The sequence below is a fragment of the Lagopus muta genome, chromosome 5 (assembly GCF_023343835.1).
Source record: "Lagopus muta isolate bLagMut1 chromosome 5, bLagMut1 primary, whole genome shotgun sequence".
Classification (NCBI taxonomy): domain Eukaryota; kingdom Metazoa; phylum Chordata; class Aves; order Galliformes; family Phasianidae; genus Lagopus; species Lagopus muta.
This window is the reverse complement of record NC_064437.1, coordinates 65000509-65013886: the sequence shown is the minus strand read 5'-3', so window position 1 is coordinate 65013886 and position 13378 is coordinate 65000509. Positions and strand designations below refer to the sequence as shown.

General features: G+C 45.3%; 1 protein-coding gene across 27 annotated transcripts in view; it reads right to left on the bottom strand.

Moving 5' to 3' along the window:
• LOC125692881 (uncharacterized) overlaps positions 1 to 13378 on the bottom strand; it is a 209582-nt gene that overhangs the window by 146047 nt on the left and 50157 nt on the right. For 15 of the 27 annotated variants that reach the window (XR_007376886.1, XR_007376887.1, XR_007376898.1 and 12 more), the window contains one exon: positions 4628 to 8921. The exons of 1 other annotated variant lie outside the window; for it this stretch is intronic. The gene's annotated coding sequence lies outside the window, so the exon portion shown is untranslated. Of the gene's footprint in view, positions 1 to 1675; positions 1740 to 4627; positions 8922 to 13378 lie in introns of those variants that run through there. 11 more of the 27 variants (XR_007376906.1, XR_007376900.1, XR_007376904.1 and 8 more) reach the window with 5 other exon arrangements.

Below are 13378 nucleotides of genomic sequence, written 5' to 3'. Positions count from 1 at the left end.
CAGCTGCCCTCCTGGTGCTGAGATTCTGACAAGAAACTGCTTCCCTCTATTCCTCATTATTTAATTAACACCAATGCTTCCAGCAGTTTGATGGGCTGGGGAGGTCCTCGGCCTTTGGATCTACTAATTGGGAGGAGGCATTTCTTTCACGTTAACAGCATACACTGCAGTGCTCCCATCGGCACACTCAGGTCAGTGCTGGCATTTCGGGGAATTATTCCCTAATTTTTCACCATTTTCTTCTATCTCCCCATTCCAGCTGCAGATGCTTCTTCTGCCCTGCCTTGTGTTGGCAGAATCCTTCATGGCTCTGCTCACTCCTTCTCCATGGTGGTTTTAACACCAGGACTGCCACACTCTTGCTGAGGCAACAAGAAAGACCAAAGCCTGACTGTACTTTAAATAACCAGGTAATGCTTCAGTATCTCAATTACTGTGTGAAGCAGCTTGCATCATATCTGAAAAATGAGTTATAATTTGGGGACTGGCCATAGTGACCTTTGGAGGTCCCTTCCAACCCCTGTGTTTCTGTGATTATCAGTCGTGTGTAAGCAGAACTGGCAGCTGAACGAGGTACAGGGGCTTAAATGACGCGCTGAGCTTGGGAATGATCTGAGGGTTGGCACACCTCTACAGCAGTGGTTTCTGTTTATGTTCTGCAAGCATGTTTTTCCTGGAGAACACAGAGGCCCACACAGCGATGGATGGGGCATGCAGTCATTTTGAGTCACTGTATTTTGGGGTGGAATAGGGAAGCTCCTTAAAAGCAGGCAACGTCACATTTGCAGCTTTGTTTTCATGGACGAATATTGCTTTGAGACTAATGTAAGCTCTGTGTATTATTTGGTACCAAAAGTGTGCTGTGAAACTTCATTTCAGAGTACTCTCAAGGTCATTTATATGCATGTAACGGGTGGATAAGTCAAGCAAAGAGCCCTTCTCTGCCACTCTGGGCACCAGGTCATGCTGAGACATCCATGCTAGGAGCCAGAATAGATAACAGCACAAGTTTGTTGCTTTGCTACCCTGCTTTCTACCTCACATACCCATCTGCTCAGCTCTGTTTCTGCAGAACACAGAGGTGGTGGCTGAGGTTTGTGACATGGGGGGGAGATGGCAGAGTCAATGGTGAAGGCTGACGTGTTGTGGAGAGACAGCTGGTAGGAAGCTGGTATCACTGTGCTCTGTGAGCCCACCCTGAGCTGGCAATTCACTGAGAGCCTTTTTGGAGACTGTGTGTTGTTTTGTCTAATAGAAAACACGCTTTGCAAATGAGCTCCTGAGCACCTTAGCAGGGGGTGCTTTTCTTGTATGTTTGCAATTTTCAGTTCAGGCATTGACATCTGTGAACTTCGCAATGAGAATGACACTTGAGATCTGTGTAAAGGTCAGTTTTTTAATTGTGCCTTATAGATAAAAAGAAACATCTACATCGATATAGTCTAATAGCATTGATTTCAGCACGGAGTTTTCAATTATTATTCAGAATTCTCTGTTATCTTGCTGCGGTCCCACAGCCTTAGCAGGTAGTGCAGTGCTCCATGAGGTAACCTTTATCTCATGCTGGTGTCAAAAGTGAGTTGTGATGTGCACTCCCTGCTCTTCCACAGTGAGCTGTCTGGGTAAGGAAGGTATTTGTTGCTTTAGTGCGGATTATGATGCACTGAGGATGCCTTCAGCTGCTTGCAGGTCTGCTGGTGCACAAACAAGCCAAGATCTCATCCACGCAGGAAGCTGCACTGCAGGACAGTGGAAGGAATGGTTGTGATTATCCCATTACAAAGAGAAGGATGTCTTAACATTGGGATCATTGCTCATGTTTTAGAGTGACCTTGTAAAGCGTGGTTCTTCACAGGGGGTTCAATACTAAGTAATAATGCTTCTGCTCAATTGTGAATACCTTGGGTTTATCTAGGAGGTATCATTCACCTGTTTCCAACAGCTTCTATGTGATCAGCTGAAGCCAAAACACGTCTGCTTCTTGCAGGTACACCTGTAAGCTGTTAGTAGTGCTCAGAGCAGAAACAGGTACTCTCTGCTTTCTCAGTAGAGAGCCTTTCAGCGTGTGAAAGGTTATGGTATAAGCTCAGACAATGTCTCCATGAACATATCAGGATAATGGTGGGCACATCTCCATCGACAATTCACAGCCCAGAACTTCCTCTGGGGTGTTGGAATGTGGTATAATGTCAAAGGTCTGCTTGTCCCTGGCTGGGCTTGGGATGGAAGTGCCTGGAGTTGTGCCTGGGGCTGCTATGGTTTGGGCAGCACATACATCACCACCCAGTTGTTGTTTGTTTTTTTAATTTCAGAAATATTAGGCTGCTCTGAGCATCCCAACCCCTGCAAGTAATCTTTGGACTACCAATCGACCTCAGAAAAGAATGCTTTAATTATACACATGCTTCTCTTAAATCAATAATGAATTGCAGTTCTGCAGGGCAGTTTGGTGGGACTATTCCCATAAATAATGCTGTCAAGGAATACCTGGCTGGTGGTGAAGTATGGCAGAGCAATGAGAAGTTGAGGGCAAGAAGAGTCTTAAACTGAAGCTGTGAACTTGGAATTCTGTTCACTTCGTACAGAAACTAGAAAATGTGCATATATGCAATTTCAGATTCAGACAACATATGTAATTTATGCATATATTACATATATGCACTGGAACAGGCTGCCTAAGGAGGCTGTGGATGCCCCATCCCTGCAGGCATTCAAGGCCAGGCTGGATGTGGCTCTGGGCAGCCTGGGCTGCTGGTTGGCGACCTGCACACAGCAGGGGGTTGGAGCTGGATGAGCATTGCAGTTCTTTTCAACACAGGCCATTCTGTGATTCTGTATAAACATATATCATAGATGCATATGAAATATTATTACTCTACAGTTGCATTGACTATAATCATGTAGCTTGCATGCATTCTAATAAATTCATCAAAGGAAAAGATCAGGCAGGTGCCAAGTGCTGCAAAATGACCTGGACAAAGAATGCAGAAGGTTTAGGAGTGCTTTGCATAAATAGGAGGATTATGCTCTTTGTGGAGCAAGCTGTGTTCAAGTTAAAATCGCAGATGTGTGACAAGCATTCAGATAGTAAATTTTGTACCTCCAGTGATTCTGTGATAGAAATGCGTGTCTACATCTGTATAATGTGCAAAAATAGATAAAATAAAGCAGGTTTTTATGAAAACAGTATTCTTGGAAACTGTTTTAACAGTTTAAAACTTTCTCTTGCAAAGTCCCTGCACTACTAATGTGGGGGTGGGAGGGCTTCATCTCCCCCTGCAAGCCCAGGGCTGAGCCCATATCCCTTCCAGGACCTGGCTTCAGCACCTGCTCAGTGCTGGGCAGCCTGGCACGCTTTCTGATTTGTTTCTTTGGAGAGTGATATGCTGATTCAAATTGCACAGGAGAAAGCAACAACGCATCTTTGTATCGTGATGGGGCTCTCAACGCTGTCTGGCTGTACGAGGATGTGTTCAAATGGGTTTCCTTTATCAGCACATGGGATACAGGAAGGCAGCAAAGCATCATCTTTAGGCATGGCTGTGGTGAACCACTTGTTCATCTTTCTTGTATCTACAGGTCAGCTGGTGTGTGTGTGTGTGTGTGTGTGTGTGTGTGTGTGTGTGTGTGTTCTTCAGTAAACTAAGTGCCAACCTCAACACGTCCCCCAGCTATCACAGTGCTGTATTCCATTTGTCCAACCTCCATACATTGGTATTTATACTGAACTATCAGTGGAATCGCTGACGCTGGAGGCGTTCAAGGCATGTTTGGATGTTGTGTGGAGAGACGTTGTTTAGTGAGAGCTATTGGTGATAGGTGGGTGGTTGGACTGGATGATCTTGTAGGTCTTTTCCAACCTTGGTGATTCTGTGATTGCATCCTGCTCAGAGACACCTCTCTGCTGCTGCACAAATAGGAAAAACTTCTGCTTCACCAAAGCTCATAATGCCTTTGAGGCATCGGATTCCTCTGGTAGCATTTCCCAATCAAAGTATTAAAATGAGAGTTTTATATCCAGCCAGTACTCTTCTCAAGCTGATAAAGGCAAATGAGGGATCATTTATATGATTTAGGTTATGAGAAGAGTATAGGAAGAGAAATGCTTTGCTTATATTATTTCCCACCTGTATAAATATGCAGCTGCTGTTTCTAATAAATCTTACTTTAAAAAAATGGCACTGTTATGAAAGATGAGGGATGGATTCCCAGGGCTTTACCTTCCTGCTGCTCCAGCCCATGGTAGCTCAGGTGGGATTTCCCTCTTCCAGCCCTTGAATCAGCAGGCAGAAACTGTGGGTTCTGGCTGAAATGGGAAGGATGCTCTGAAGTGAGATGTAGCTGCAGCAGCCTGAAGGCAGAAGGAGGGCTGTGCTGTGATTGGTGTTGCTGGGGGTAGGGGGGTGGAAAGCCAAATTCAACAGCAGAGGAGAAATTAGGAGCTTGAAAATACCAGCAAACTGAAATGAAAAGGATGCGAATTATCAACTCTGATACCTCACTCTCTTTATTTTTGTTTGGATATATAAGTAATATTTTGTGGTAGACACAAATCTTGAAGTTTTCCACTTTTTATTTTTTCCTAAACAGTGGGAGATTGGGTTAACTTATCCTTTATCCTGCAAGTTTCCACCCTGAATCCTCCGTCCTAAAATTTCCTCCTAATTCCTGGCTATTTTGTATATTTAGGTTTGAGAAGGAGTGAGAACTGAGGATTTCTGTCCTTCAAGGAGATGGCGTGAATTAGTGGTAGGAAGGGGTGGCACAGGGGCAGTGATGGGGGTGGGGAGATGCTGCACTGTGTTGGGCAGCAGCTCACTGCTCTGGGGGCAAATCTTGGTTCCATTCCTGGCAGGAAAACACCTGCACATGGCGAGGGAAGCAGGCTGCTAGGCTGTTGTTACAGTGCAGATGGGGGAGCCTGAATTATGCAAGGCTTGACTGAAACATCATGTAGCTGAGAATAAAGCCATGCTAGCTCTACTAATGTCTCTAAACCTTTGTTCTTGAAAGAATCATCAAGGTTGGAAAATACCTCCAAGATCATCCAGTCCAACCATCCACCTACCGCCAATATTCTCCCCTAAGCCACATCCTGTAGTACCACATTAAACTCTTCCCAGAGATGGGGACTCCACTGCTCCCACGGCAGCCCATTCCAGCACCTCATTGCTCTTTCACCGAATACAATCGGGATGAGGTGTGGAAATACTAAATTTTACATCGTGTACATTCCTGGTTTTTATTGATGCAGGAGTTGGTATTCCAGGTTGTTATAACCACGTGGACCAGGTCAGTTTTTCCTTACAATAAATAAGGGTGAGGGGGGGGGGAAAGAAGTGGCTTAAACAGTAGCTGTATTTCTTTTGTTTTTAATTTCTGAGACTATTTCTCCTTCCAAATGCAGTGATGTTATCTCCATTGGTGACGTTACACCTGAAAGAGATGCCATGGGATTTAAAGTGGCTGCTCCACTCCAACCTGGAAACACAGTAAGCTCATCCTAATTCCTATGTCATCTTATTTCTACGTAGGACTCTGCCATTCTTGTCTGCTTGACATGAGCTACCAGTGCTGGTGATTATTCATTTGTGCTGACTGTTAGTGATAGTAATAAAATGTTGACAATGCCTTAGGGTAAAGCTTTCAAAAACGCTTTTTAATAAACTGTGGAAACTGTTGTTTCAGCAATTGGAAAATAATTAAGAAGCAATTACAGAAGCAAACAGAAATCCTGAGCGTATAGCCAGGCCATTAAAATATGTTCTCTAAGAAATTACCACAGCCACACTGGAAAGAAAAGCTACATTTAAATAAAGTTATGGCTATAATGAACTGAAAAGGAAGAAAAACCAAAGCAATTCACGCTGGAAAGAGTAAGTACTTGTCTGCCCCCCGTACCCTGGCACACTGTCAACCTATGGTAGTTTTTCTTTCCTTAATTTTCTTACTCAGAGTAATAGTTGCACATTCTAGAGTCTTTTTTTTCTTACTTTGTTTCTCAGCAAGCATTGGGCGCTCTGTGACTGTGCTGCAAACATGAGTGCAGGTGGAACAGGAGGGGGAACAGCTTCATGCCTCCTTTCTCCAGCAAGCAGGTAATGGTGCAATGAAGAACTCTGATATCTGCTTTTGTGGTGGAAATGCTTCCTGCTCCAGGGATGGCAGAATGAGACCCATTGCTCACCAACACGTATGGCATATCGCTAAATCGATCAAATGCTGCTGCACTGAAAGTCAGGCCGTGTCCACGTGCCAATAGAGAGGGATGCTTCTGATTATAAATTTTCTATGTGGAGTGCTGGCTAGCTCATTGAGAAGGCAAAAATCAATGACATTACCACTCATAAACCACACTCCTTGTGCCTGTTTCTCAGCACAGCCCTAATTGTCATAACTACGTCTGTTGACTTGGCCTGCATCATAGCAATGCCCAAAATCATTCAAGGAGATTCAAAAGAAGAAATAGGTGCAAAAGGCCCCCGCCAAAACAGTACCCAGTGCCAAAAACTCATCTCTTAGAGGAGAGGGGTGAAGCTCATGGCTGAAACTGCTCCTTATTCACTGCAGGATGTGACCTCTCCAACTCCCTGAAAGAAGCATGTAGTGAGGTGGGGGTCAGCCTCTGCCCTGGCACTAAGATGAGTGGGTCAGGTTGGTATCACAGCAATGTCTGCTCCAGAGAGCAGCCAGCCGCTGGCACAGCTGCCCTAGGGTGGGCAGTCCCCATCCATGGAGGTGTTCAAAGCCATGGGGATGTGGCACTGAGGGATGTGGGCACAGTGGGGTGGGTCGTCTCTCAGGAGCCTTTTCCCACCTGAATTCTAATAACAAGACATACAAGAATTCTAATAATGAGATATACAAGTCATCCTGAACGTGAACCTGCGGTTTAGTCATTGAAATCTGGTGAGGGGGTATTTGGGTTGTTTTTCTTTTTTAGGGTTAATTTATTTACCTGCATGGGGTTGGATTGAGGGGAAAACAATCAAGCTGATGAGAGACTTCATTTCTCAGTAAGATAACTGAAAAACTGTCTATCTGCTGTTTACAATGCAGAATGGGCATCTTGTGATTTTCTTGTAATGACCTGAGTTGAATGGCACAGCCATTTGTGTTATGGGTCCTGAAGAGGGGATGGTGGCACAGCGCAGCCAGCCATCACAGCCCTGCATCGCTCCAGTGAGACACAGATAAAAGCTTGCCCCCCCCTGTGCCACGTCTCCCATTCAATGAGGTGCAGGCAATGAGCAAATTTGTCAAACACATTGCGCTGACTCAGCTCTCCAGTTATCTGTTGGGCATTACATTTCACCCTGGTGCAGAGCCTTTTTAGTTTCCCTTGGAGAATAAATTACAAATGCTAATTTCGGCTCAGTTGAAGAGAAGATTAAGGCAGCGTAACAGACAGGCATGCCAAAATATTTATTGAATAAGTTGCAAAAGCGAAACAAAAAGGCTGTGTATTTCAAACTGAGTGCTGAGCAGGGCTCCAAGCTGAATTTAACATCAGCTCCTTTATTCACCCAGAATCCGATTTAGTGCAAGTATATTATATCCAACATCTGTATCCTGAAATCCACTGCTGAATAAGCTTCTAAAATTCTATTTTCTGCAGTTTTGGTGTATACTTGCACATATGTTTCTCAGTAAATCACAATAATAACCCTAATTCCATGAGGAGGACCTAAAGCAAATGCTGCCCTTGGGCTGCTACCCACCCATCCACAACTGCTCTATGAGGTTAGCACTTGTTTTCCTCTCCATTTCCATTCAGCCTGTTGTAAATGAATGGGAAGAACAATCTGAAAAAACTGTTACAGAGGTATTTAGAATGTAGCAGCTGCATTAATACCTATTTTGGGGTCACAGTTGGAAAAATATGCAGTTCTTTCAGCTTTCACAGACAAGGTGGGATTTCTGTTAGCAGCCACAGAGAATTCTGTCACTCAGCTTCATACAATTTGGGCTCCTTGTGCAGTCCTCCCTTTTTTCATACGCACACAGGAAAGGTAGATTTTGTTCTGTTTCTGAAAAGCAGTTTCTATAGCATCCTCATAGGCATTAGAGACTTTGGTTTGCTGCATAAAATAATGAGTTACACTGTGTCTGCATTAAACAACACAGATATATGACAGCATTTCCATGTCATCCTTCTGTCACAGTGAATGAATGACAGTACAGCATATGGGCTCATTAGGTAACATCCAACAGGTTAATATCCATGGATTTCTTTTATGCTTGTTTAAGTGTTTTTTAGATATTCCAGCAACTGAAGCTAAGGGAAGAAAATTTCACAAAAGCCAAAATAATTCAAGAGAGCACTTGCAAAAATGAAGTGCTGAATTTAACCATTTCAGTGCAAGTTGAGTCTCAAAGCAGCAAGCAGCAGAAACAGCCTCGTGCAGTTCTCTTTCTCAGTGTGATCTGCTCAGAGAAGTTCAGCTGAATAATAAACACACTTCAGAAAATTAAGATCTGTTTGAAGAGAGAGAGAGCTTCTGGGATCATGGGAATAAAACACTGAGGGTAACAGCTAAAATCCAGACAGTAACGGTGAGGTGATATACAAATGAGAGTTCAGTAGCCACAGGCCTCTGGATCCCAAGAATTAAGAGTCACAATAAGAACATAAGATACATTCACTTCATTGTACGAGGCAGACATCCCATTTAAAAATGGATGAAGTTGATGCACTGATGATGTACTACTAGTTAAAGAACGCATGCACTCAGTGTTCTCCCTGCCTCCTCTATTTTATTTATACTAACCCCTTGCCATGACAGTGATGCTCACAACCTCCTTTCCAGAAGTCTCCCCAGTCTTCAGGATCTTGCTCCAGTGACACCCAGTGCCAATGTTTCTCCACTTAAACCAGAAGAATATGTCCTGGCATCCTTGTGAATATCTTCTGCTGTGCCCTGTTCAGGGGATAAACCAGAGGCAGTTACTGACATGTAAAGTTCTCAGTAGTCAGAGCCAACAAAGCTTTGTAGGTGGATTCGAGTCTGTGAGTCTGGCTTTGTAAACTTGGGTTGTGTGCAGAGGGGAGATGTTTCTTCAGTGCCTTGCAACCACGGTTTGCTAAAACCATCATGAAGCCTGAATTGCCCCGTGCCATACTAGCTCTCCACCCTTGGAAGTGGTCTTGAATTCATCTGGTAGAAGGATGTACTCATCACTTACAAAATAATCATGCACAGCTACCTCTGTGCCTTTATGGTGAGGGTGACAGTGCTGGAACACGCTGCCCAGAGAGGTGGTGGAATCTCTTTATATGGAGATCACAACATCACAGAATTGTAGGGGTCGGAAGGGACCTCCAGAGATCATTGAGTCCAACCCCCTGCCAAAGCAGGTTCCCTACAGCAGGTCGCACAGGTCAGCATCCAGGCAGGTCTTGAACATCTCCAGAGAAGGAGACTCCACCACCTCCCTGGGCAGCCTGTTCCAGTGCTCCGTCACCTCACTGTAAAGAAGTTCTTGCACACATTGGTGCGGAACTTCCTATGCTGCAGTTTCCGGCCATTTCCCCTTGTCCTGTCTGCACTCACCACTGAAAAGAGTCCGGCCTCGCCATTCTGCCCCCCACACCTCAAATATTTATAGACCTGGATCAGGTCCCCTCTCAGTCTTCTTTTCTCAAGGCTGAACAGACCCAGTTCACTCGGCCTTTCCTCATAGGGGAGATGCTCCAGGCCCTTCACCATCTTCGTGGCCCTCCGCTGGACTCTTTCCAAGAGATCCCTGTCTTTTTTGTACTGGGGAGCCCAGAACTGGACGCAGTGCTCCAGATGAGGTCTTACCAGGGCAGAGCAGAGGGGGAGGATCACCTCCCTTGACCTGCTGGCCACGCTCTTTTTAATGCACCCCAGGATGCCATTGGCCCTCTTGGCCACAAGGGCACACTGCTGGCTCATGGCCAACCTGTCATCCCCCAGGACACCCAGGTCCCTTTCCGCAGAGCTCCCCTCCAGCAGCTCATCCCCCAACCTGTACTGGTGCATGCAATTATTCCTCCCCAGATGCAAGATTCTACACTTGCTTCTGTTAAACCTCATCCGGTTTTCTTCTGCCCAGCTCTCCAGCCTGTCCAGGTCTTGCTGAATGGCAGCACGGCCTTCAGGAGTGTCAGCCAATCTTCCCAACTTTGTAGCATCAGCAAACTTGCTGAGGGTGGCCACTATCCCCTCATCAAGGTCATTGATGAAGATGTTGAACAAGACCAGACCCAGCACAGACCCCTGCATCTCTGCCCCAGATTGGTCAGACACAAATAGTCCATTTCTGGGTGGCCCACTGTACTAGTAAGCTCCTGATACACAGTCCAGCTATCTGTACAGATATTCAGCATACTGTCACCAGGTTCCTCATTATAAACATCCACACAGCTCATAGCTCTGCCCATTGGCTATTCTGACCACCTCCTTCTTCAAACCAGACTATTTCAGGGGACGGATGGTACACCACTGCTCTCCACTTGTTTGAGTTACCCTTGCTGGACCCATCCATATATGAGGCATCTTCAGAAATCTCCTGTAAGCCTGGTCCTTGCACCTTCAGTGGGTTTATAGCCTACCCTTTCTTTTGTAGGAAGATAGTCAGTGAATCCGCTGTCTTTCCTCATGCCTTCAGTGAGTCGGTTGTCAGCACGAGATCATCAATATAGTGGTAGTGTTTGATGTTTTTAGGATTATTCTATTCTGCTAGGTCACATGCCACTGAGTTACGACAGCATGTAGGCAACTGCATACTCTTGTGGCAGGATCCTAAAGGTCCACTGCCCGCCTCCCTGCATATGTGCAAATTGATCTTGCAACTCTCCATGGATGGGAGTATTGAAGAATGCATTTGCCAAGTTTAGGACACATCGTTAGGTTTCTAGCCCCCTACTCAACGTATCCATGAAGGAGGCAATGTTGGGTACAGCTGCATGAATGGGCGGTGTGACCTTATTCAGTTCTATGTAATCCACTGTCATCCTCCACATGCTGTCTCTCTTCAGTACTGGCCACATGGGGGAATTAGAGGGGCTATGTGCAGGTCTTTTCCAGTTCCTGAACCATTCTAAATATTTCCTCTTGCCCCCCTGGGAATCTATACTGTTTAGTATTAGTAATCCAGCACAGACTGGGCAAGTGAATAGGCTCATGTTTCACACGACCTCTTAATATTGCCTACACCACCTGCATACTAATATATCTCTCTCTCTCAGTCTGAACTCTCCTACGGTCATCTGGAGAGTCAGACTCCATAAAATGTCTGTGCCCATTATATACTCCAGGGCTGGGGCAGTAGACACCTTACACTCCCAGGGTGGGAGACACACAACCCCCAGCATTAACCATGTACAACATCACCATAGGTTACAAGGATGGTCTGTCCCCCAAACCCACCAGTCACCACCTTACCTCCCTGGAATTTGGTTGGATCACAATAAATAACTGACGTTTCTTTGCCTGTGTCAACCACTGCCATAACTCACTGTATATTCTCTTGGGACCAAAAAATAATCAGTTCTAACACAGGGGCCCCTAGACAGGAATGGAGGCCCTGGGTACAGGGGGCTGGCATCCCCTGTCAAGCAAATAACTGAGAATTGCCAATTCCTTTTCCTCTGGTGACTCTGGCACAGTGGCCTGGATCACTTGAAGAAGCTTCTTACTCTTACTGGGAACTAGGAAGTTTCCCAGGTTCCACGTTCTTGTTTGTTTGTTTTTCTCAATAAGTCTCACCCCTTTTTGGGGGATATTTTGAAACTTCCGGTTTGAGGTCCCACAGCATGATTTACTTAAGGTAATCCATGTAAGTAAGTATCTGTCTGGCTCATCAAGTGCAAGGCTGTAATACTATAATGTGACAGAAAGTACAGCAGCAATGGAGAGCAGCACAATCCTAGGCTGCAGCAAATGAGAACAAACCCAAATACACCAGCCAGAGATGCTGAAACAAAGAAAGAACAACTGCTTACCTTTAGAAGGCCTCCAGAAAGCAGAGATCTCAAACAAGGTACCATCACCTCTACTGCCAGCCCTTAAATGAGGTCTGGGAAGGGAAGGATCCTGGCTCCACCCTTCTGATCACTCAGCTGCATTGCATTGCATTGCATTGCATGCACCTGAGATCCCCTGGGCTGGTCCTGCCTTCCCACCAGGTGCTCAATCACTGCTTTGTGCCATGACTTAGCATTGCCAATACAGGAACATTCCTTTTACTTCCCAGTTAAAAGTACTTGTTTAGGATTTTTGCTTTTCCTGGTGACAAAGTGAGTGAAGCTCAATAGCCACATTTACAGAGTGCTCAAATCCCTACCCACAGACTACTTTTGTCATGAAAAGCAAAGTTGTCATGGTGACAGAGCAGCCTGATACCTCACTACAGGGAAGTGCCAGCAGGAGGTGGGAGCAGAGGGGCACATGGGGTCAATGGGTGCAGTCCTGCAGTCACACGACCTTTCACAGCATTATCAGTCCATCTCTCGCATAACTGAGGTATCAGGATGTGCATAAGAAAAGCAGAAACTTCTTTCATTCATTGCTGATGGGAGAAAAGGAGTCATTTGTGGAGTTATTTCAACTGAGAGATATGTGACCAGCATCCAGACGAGAGCCATGACATTCTTCTGACAAGTAATATCGACAGTAATTGGCTTCATCCCTCTTTCAGTGTCTCTGTCGTTAATGAGATTTGTGATCTAATTTTTCATATCTCTGTCAGATCTGTTGAGAATAATTTTTCTAACAAACATTTATGGACATAATATGTGCGCATTCATCGAATACGTCCCTTACAATCCAGCCTTCTCCAGGAAGTATTTCTATTCTGACAGATGAGTTTAATAAAAAACTCTCCGAGCTGAGCATTCTGAAACATAAGAATTCAATAATAATAAAAACTTAACCTGCCTCAAATCAGAGCCCTCCTTCTAAATAGACAGCGAGCATCCCCACTTTTAGCTCTCATAAACCCACTCCATGTGTGGTGGTGGTACACCCATCGTTCCCATTTTACAAAGGAGGTGAAGGGGCAAAGTGGATTGCAAGGTTTGCCTGACAGCTCTCTCTTAAGATTTACGTACAGCTCCTTGCAGAGCGAGCAGGAGTCTGCTCCTGAGCCCAGCATCAGTCCTGCTGGAGTCAGCAGCCAGACACAGACTGGTTCCTGGTGCTGTCTGATGGAGAGTGGCCGTTGGGTGGAAGGAGCTGCTCTTTTGGGCCCAGTGTAACTTTCAAATCAATCTGGGAGGAAAAGGAATGGCATATTTGATGTTTCAGATGTTCCTCAAGCAGTGCGACCCGCACAGAAGTGAGGTATAAAGAACACACTACAGTTCCTCCCTAACTACAGGTAGGGAGACATAGGGGCAGAATCACAGCTC